This window comes from Taudactylus pleione, unplaced genomic scaffold, assembly GCF_031769625.1.
Source record: "Taudactylus pleione unplaced genomic scaffold, aTauple2 ptg000231l, whole genome shotgun sequence".
Classification (NCBI taxonomy): domain Eukaryota; kingdom Metazoa; phylum Chordata; class Amphibia; order Anura; family Myobatrachidae; genus Taudactylus; species Taudactylus pleione.
This window is the reverse complement of record NW_028284633.1, coordinates 1,450,917-1,459,342: the sequence shown is the minus strand read 5'-3', so window position 1 is coordinate 1,459,342 and position 8,426 is coordinate 1,450,917.

Here is an 8,426-nt window from a genome sequence, read left to right as displayed (position 1 = left end):
AAAGACAGAAAAAAGAAGAATATTTTTATTGTTTGTGTAGCACACTTTGAGGGTGTCACCACCCTTTAGACAGACGCACGCTTGTCGCTGCTGCTTTGAGGATGCAAGTGCGGCTACATCGCACACAAGTCACAAACACATAAAAAAAATAGTTTTTTATTTTTTGGAGCACTTTGAGAGTTACACCACCCTTTAACAGACAGACGCACGCTTGTCGCTGCTGCTTTAAGGATGCAGGTGCGGCTACAGCCCACACATTTCACAAAGACCGAAAAAAAAGAACAATATTTTAATTGTTTGTGTAGAACACTTTGAGGGTGTCACCACCCTTTAACAGACAGACGCACGCTTGTCGCTGCTGCTTTAAGGATGCAGGTGCGGCTACAGCCCACACAATTCACATAGACAGATAAAAGAAGAAGAATATTTTTATTGTTTGTGTAGCACACTTTGAGGGTGTCACCACCCTTTAACAGACAGACGCACGCTTGTTGCTGCTGCTTTAAGGATGCAGGTGCGGCTACAGCCCACACATTTCACAAAGACCGAAAAAAAAAGAACAATATTTTAATTGTTTGTGTAGCACACTTTGAGGGTGTCACCACCCTTTAACAGACAGACGCACGCTTGTCGCTGCTGCTTTGAGGATGCAGGTGGAATCTAGACGGGATTTGGAACCGAGGACACACTACCTCCATCAATTGTCTAAATCCCACTGCACTAATGTCGGATACCGGATGCACGTCTAACACCAACATAGCAGTCAAGGCCTCAGTTATACGTTTTGCTTCAGGATGACTGCTGTCGTACTTCATCCTCATCGCTAGGGACTGTTGGAGGGTCAATTGTTTAGTAAAAGTAGTGATGTTCCTACTTCCTCTCTGGGATGATGAACAACTCCCAGCAGCAGCAACAGCACTAGTAGGAAGTGGTTCTTGATCTTTCCCTATTTTATTTTTATCAGAGAAAGTTTGGTCCTCCATTTATGTTATATTGATATATATACGTGCGGCTAAAGCGCACACAAACACAGAAAATATTTTTTTATTTTTGCTGGAGAGTAGTGCACTTTGTGGGTTACACCACCCTTTAAGAAATGAGCCAGCCGGCTCTTTACTTATGGGACACAGGCGCACGCTTGGCGCTGCTCCTTTGTTGATGCACGTGCAGCCACAGTGCACACAAGTCACAAACACAGAAAATATATATTTTTTTGGTTTGGAGTGTACTTTGGGGGTTACAGAACCCTTTAACGGTCAAGCCAGCTGGCCCTTTACTTATGACACAGGCGCACGCTTGGCACTACTTTGTTGATGCACGTGCGGCTACTGCGCACACAATTCACAAACACAGAAAATAATTTTTTTTTTGGTTTGGACTGGAGTGTACTTTCGGGGGTTACAGCACCCTTTAACGGTCAAGCCAGCCGGCCCTTTACTTATGACACAGGCGCACACTTGGCACTACTTTGTTGATGCACGTGCGGCTACTGCGCACACAATTCACAAACACAGAAAATAATTTTTTTTCGGTTTGGACTGGAGTGTACTTTGGGGGTTACAGCACCCTTTAACGGTCAAGCCAGCCGGCCCTTTACTTATGACACAGGCGCACGCTTGGCACTACTTTGTTGATACACGTGCGGCTACTGCGCACACAATTCACAAACACAGAAAATAAAATTTTTTTTGGTTTGGACTGGAGTGTACTTTCGGGGGTTACAGCACCCTTAACGGTCAAGCCAGCCGGCCCTTTACTTATGACACAGGCGCACGCTTGGCACTACTTTGTTGATGCACGTGCGGCTACTGCGCACACAATTCACAAACACAGAAAATAATTTTTTTTTTGGTTTGGACTGGAGTGTACTTTCGGGGGTTACAGCACCCTTAACGGTCAAGCCAGCCGGCCCTTTACTTATGACACAGGCGCACGCTTGGCACTACTTTGTTGATGCACGTGCGGCTACTGCGCACACAATTCACAAACACAGAAAATAATTTTTTTTTTGGTTTGGACTGGAGTGTACTTTCGGGGGTTACAGCACCCTTAACGGTCAAGCCAGCCGGCCCTTTACTTATGACACAGGCGCACGCTTGGCACTACTTTGTTGATGCACGTGCGGCTACTGCGCACACAATTCACAAACACAGAAAATAATTTTTTTTTGGTTTGGACTGGAGTGTACTTTCGGGGGTTACAGCACCCTTTAACGGTCAAGCCAGCCGGCCCTTTACTTATGACACAGGCGCACGCTTGGCACTACTTTGTTGATGCACGTGCGGCTACTGCGCACACAATTCACAAACACAGAAAATATATTATTTTTTTAGCACTTGGGGGGAGCACCCCTGATGGACAGAGCACCCGCTGGACAACACTACAGCACCTCTTTAGGACTGGGACACTGCACAGGACTTTGGAGTGGACACAGCCCCTATGGAGAACTGACTGCACAACACAGTCCAGCCAGCCCCTATGGACTTTGAAGTAGTGGACACAGCCCCTATTAACAACAGCAGCACAGCACAACACAGCCAGCCCCTATGGACTTTGAAGTAGTGGACAACAGCAGCACTACACTACACTACACTACACAGCCCTAACTCCCACCCTCCCTCTTCACTGTCCACAGCCGAGTGAGAAAATGGCGCCGACGTGGGTACCTTATATAGGATCCAAAACCCGCGAGACTCGGAAGGCGGGATGATGACGTTTTGCCTCGATTTCAGATCCGAGTCAGGCGGGAAAAGTCGAGCCTGATTCGGATCGGACTCGGATCGGGGGGGCTCGGGGGGGTTCGGATTTCAGAAATCCGAACCCGCTCACCCCTAATATATATATATATTTGTTGTGTTCTCCGGCACTCCCTCCAGCAGCCACAGCATGTCCTGGTGCCTTTCCCAGTGTTAATGTAAATCCCAGTGTGTAGTGTATGGATGGCACTCAGAGCACATCAGACATGTCGTTGGCTATTACAATGCTGGTGTCACCTATGTTTTATTAACATTGCTGAGATCCTGAGTGTCATCCCTACAGACTGGGACATATATATATACACATATATACATATACACCAATGGGTCATGTTTTTGTAAATCTCTTTAATCGTGCACCTGTGATCTAGGGACCTATGTACTAATTATACTGTATGTGGCAGTGGCCGTGTTCAGATTAAGATCTCTCTCCTGCTAGATTACCTCCGGAGGCATGAAGGGCCAGATAAACGCTAATGCCGCTGCCGCCGATGCTGCTGCGACCCCTTATGCAGCTGCTGTGCGAAAATATGCAAATATCGCAGCCACCGGGATATGTACTGAGATGCCCAATGGTGTCTTTGCAAATCCAAGTGACTGCGTAGAAAGACTCAGCATTGATCACAGACGAGCTAAGACGCCAGAGTCATGGTTACTGCCCCCGGGATCATAGGCACAGGATGGGACGCACCTGCAGGATGGGACGCGCCCTGTTACCACCCCAAATGATCCTGACTCTCAGTCACAGTGGTGAATAAATCCTCGCTGTGAGCGTCTACAGTAATATACCTTGTACATGCGCAGTGTGACTCAGACACGTGCGCAGATGGGCGATAATCGCCTAACTGCGAACACATCGACATTGTATACAACAAAAGTGGGCAACCTTTGTGGTGCTGAGGGGTCAGACCATAGTCCCTATTGTGAATAATGGGGACTGTGGGGGATTTTTGTGTTATCTCCAGCATTAAGCTATTATCACACAAACACAATACATAAAAGGGCACAAACTTCTGTTTCTACATCATTGTATGGACAATAAACAGCTTGGCAAATAGGCCCCCAAATCCATTTTGCTGGTCTGTAATTATCCCGGAAATCCTTGAAACATGAACTAGTGGGAAAATTTGAGGGTTGAAGTTGAGAACTACATCTTATATATAGATAGATAGATAGATAGATAGATAGATAGATAGATAGATAGATAGATAGATAGATATGTATATATATATATATATATATACTGTATATATATATATATGAACTAACACACACACATATATACAGTGTATATATATATATATATATATATATATATAATTACCATATGATCCCTTTCATTTGGGATACATGAATTACATGAATTCTGTGGCTAATTAAAACCAGGTGAAGTGGAGACAAGTAGTCAGCCAGCCACAGAATCTGTGTAATTCACATGTGTCCCATATTAAAGGGATGTATGACAGGCCTAGATCTTATACACACACTCTTGATGCTATGCACCTACTGTGTTATGCATATTTGTGGGAAAAGTGTAATTAGTACAGTAAGAAGCTCACATACTGTATTACACCACTCTCTAGTGCAGTAGTTCTCAAACTTGGTCCTCAGGACCCCACACAGGTCACATTTTCCAGGTCACCCAGCAGGTGCACAGGTGGGGCTCATTACTCACTGACACATTGTAAAACATCCACAAGTGGAGCTAATTATTTCACTTGCGATTCTGTGCAGAGACTTGGAAAACATGCACTGCTTGGGGTCCTGAGGACTAAGTTTGAGAACCTGTGCTCTAGTCTATCACCCACACCCTGGGACAGTTTCTATGGAAAGTGGAGTCTTTAGGACCTAGAATCCTACACTGCACCTGCCAGAGAGGAGACCACACCCTGGAATAGCTACACACCTGCAGGTAATTGTATAGGTATATAAGGGGCATTCTGGGGATTGTTTAGACCTCTCATTATTTGTGGTGTGTTGGATGGGGGGGGGGGGGTGATACTGTTTCTAGAGAAATCTATTATTTTATTACTTTTAGCAGTTACACTTCTGATGTTTGTATTCTAAATAGGTCAGTCAGTGACATGAGAACTTGTCATCTCCGCTCCACACAGATTATAGGTAATAGCAGGAAAATACCATCTTACAGAGTAATGTGATAAGATTTTTCCTTCTTTACTAAAGGGGCCAAAACTACTAGAAATGTCCATTTGTGAGTTTGTTCTGCAGCCTCCCCAGCACCAGGCTGAGAGCTGGAATAATGCGCTGTGTATACTATAGCAGGTGACCTGGCCCAGGCAGGAGAGCTGTGATATTCTCCCCAGCACCAGGCTGAGAGCTGGAATAATGCGCTGTGTATACTATAGCAGGTGACCTGGCCCAGGCAGGAGAGCTGTGATATTCTCCCCAGCACCAGGCTGAGAGCTGGAATAATGCGCTGTGTATACTATAGCAGGTGACCTGGCCCAGGCAGGAGAGATGCGATATTCTCCCCAGCACCAGGCTGAGAGCTGGAATAATGCGCTGTGTATACTATAGCAGGTGACCTGGCCCAGGCAGGAGAGCTGTGATATTCTCCCCAGCACCAGGCTGAGAGCTGGAATAATGCACTGTGTATACTATAGCAGGCGACCTGGCCCAGGCAGGAGAGATGTGATATTCTCCCCAGCACCAGGCTGAGAGCTGGAATAATGCACTGTGTATACTATAGCAGGTGACCTGGGCCAGGCAGGAGAGATGTGATATTCTCCCCAGCACCAGGCTGAGAGCTGGAATAATGCGCTGTGTATACTATAGCAGGTGACCTGGGCCAGGCAGGAGAGATGTGATATTCTCCCCACTGAGCACTAGTGAATGCAGGGTGTTTACCCCTGTCACACAGGAAAGTCAATGTAATGCTGTTATATACTACCAGATACTCAGCCTCTGCACTTAGTGTGGGTTACTGTTCCTTCTATAATAAAAGCAAACAATATATTATAGTACTGGAACAATGTGAGGCCTGGTAATATAGGTGTCCCATGGAAACAATAAAAGTAGTCAGCTGCAGCCTATACTGTGTTATATGACCAACTAAGGGCTAACACTCCCTATATCTGCAATATATGAAATTAGTGTCATCTTCTGTCCTTGTCCCTGGACTATATTAGCAGATAATGAACAGTATTTTTTTTTTTTCTGAATGAGCAAAATGAAATTCTAATCTCGTTCAGAGTGTGACCTGGGAGGACATTTAGTTACAGTGCCTACATAGGGCACAAGGCACAAACTGCTCCTTGTCCATAAATCATTTTGAATGTTTGCTATTATTTTTGGTTTACATTTTGCTCTGTGAAACTAATCAAAGCAATGAGGACCCAGGCATGCGTACTCTGGGCAATGGCTGGTGGCACAAGAGACTGTCGGGAATCCTATGGGGTTATATGGTGTCATACTGAATGGTGATTGCACGTGGAGCTACAGTATATTGATAAATAATGACCGTATATCTATATGAAACACATTGAGCTATACTAGTGAACATCAGTGTCACGATCCCGTGCTGATTCACAGATACAGCAATCTGGATGAGCTTGTCGTGACGCCAACGCACCTCGGTCACTTACCAAAATACACGATTCTATTGCCACCACGGAATTTTAGAGTCTTCGCGTTCTCCAAACAATTATTAATAAATCACCTTGAGTTACACACAGGTATGTAGCATGGGCCTCAAATAAGAATCACAGAGAATACGATAGATTAAATGTGTTTTAATTAAAAAAATATTTTCAAGGCTTGGTTACAAAAATTGAGTAAATATAATGACATACAGACTTTTACATGCAAATAATTCAGAAAACAAAAAATAAAGGAGGAATCGGAATATGAACTTACAATAAGACCTAAATATCTGTGTGCAGGAGCTTCACTAGAAGATAGTTTCAGGTGTATCTGAACTAGGGGTGAGCGGGTTCGGATTTCTGAAATCCGAGCCCCCCCGATCCGAGTCAGGCTCGACTTTTCCCGCCTGACTCGGATTCTGAAATCGAGGCAAAACGTCATCATCCCGCCTTCCGAGTCTCGCGGGTTTTGGATCCTATATAAGGTACCCACGTCGGCGCCATTTTCTCACTCGGCTGTGGACAGTGAAGAGGGAGGGTGGGAGTTAGGGCTGTGTAGTGTAGTGTACTGTAGTGTAGTGTAGTGCTGCTGTTGTCCACTACTTCAAAGTCCATAGGGGCTGGCTGTGTTGTGCTGTGCTGCTGTTGTTAATAGGGGCTGTGTCCACTACTTCAAAGTCCATAGGGGCTGGCTGGACTGTGTTGTGCAGTCAGTTCTCCATAGGGGCTGTGTCCACTCCAAAGTCCTGTGCAGTGTCCCAGTCCTAAAGAGGTGCTGTAGTGTTGTCCAGGGGGTGCTCTGTCCATCAGGGGTGCTCCCCCCAAGTGCTAAAAAAATAATATATTTTCTGTGTTTGTGAATTGTGTGCGCAGTAGCCGCACGTGCATCAACAAAGTAGTGCCAAGCGTGCGCCTGTGTCATAAGTAAAGGGCCGGCTGGCTTGACCGTTAAAGGGTGCTGTAACCCCCAAAGTACACTCCAGTCCAAACCAAAAAAAAAATTATTTTCTGTGTTTGTGAATTGTGTGCGCAGTAGCCGCACGTGCATCAACAAAGTAGTGCCAAGCGTGCGCCTGTGTCATAAGTAAAGGGCCGGCTGGCTTGACCGTTAAAGGGTGCTGTAACCCCCAAAGTACACTCCAGTCCAAACCAAAAAAAAAATTATTTTCTGTGTTTGTGAATTGTGTGCGCAGTAGCCGCACGTGCATCAACAAAGTAGTGCCAAGCGTGCGCCTGTGTCATAAGTAAAGGGCCAGCTGGCTTGACCGTTAAAGGGTGCTGTAACCCCCAAAGTACACTCCAGTCCAAACCAAAAAAAAATTTATTTTCTGTGTTTGTGAATTGTGTGCGCAGTAGCCGCACGTGCATCAACAAAGTAGTGCCAAGCGTGCGCCTGTGTCATAAGTAAAGGGCCGGCTGGCTTGACCGTTAAAGGGTGCTGTAACCCCCGAAAGTACACTCCAGTCCAAACCGAAAAAAAATTATTTTCTGTGTTTGTGAATTGTGTGCGCAGTAGCCGCACGTGCATCAACAAAGTAGTGCCAAGTGTGCGCCTGTGTCATAAGTAAAGGGCCAGCTGGCTTGACCGTTAAAGGGTGCTGTAACCCCCGAAAGTACACTCCAAACCAAAAAAAATATATATTTTCTGTGTTTGTGACTTGTGTGCACTGTGGCTGCACGTGCATCAACAAAGGAGCAGCGCCAAGCGTGCGCCTGTGTCCCATAAGTAAAGAGCCGGCTGGCTCATTTCTTAAAGGGTGGTGTAACCCACAAAGTGCACTACTCTCCAGCAAAAATAAAAAAATATTTTCTGTGTTTGTGTGCGCTTTAGCCGCACGTATATATATCAATATAACATAAATGGAGGACCAAACTTTCTCTGATAAAAATAAAATAGGGAAAGATCAAGAACCACTTCCTACTAGTGCTGTTGCTGCTGCTGGGAGTTGTTCATCATCCCAGAGAGGAAGTAGGAACATCACTACTTTACTAAACAATTGACCCTCCAACAGTCCCTAGCGATGAGGATGAAGTACGACAGCAGTCATCCTGAAGCAAAACGTATAAC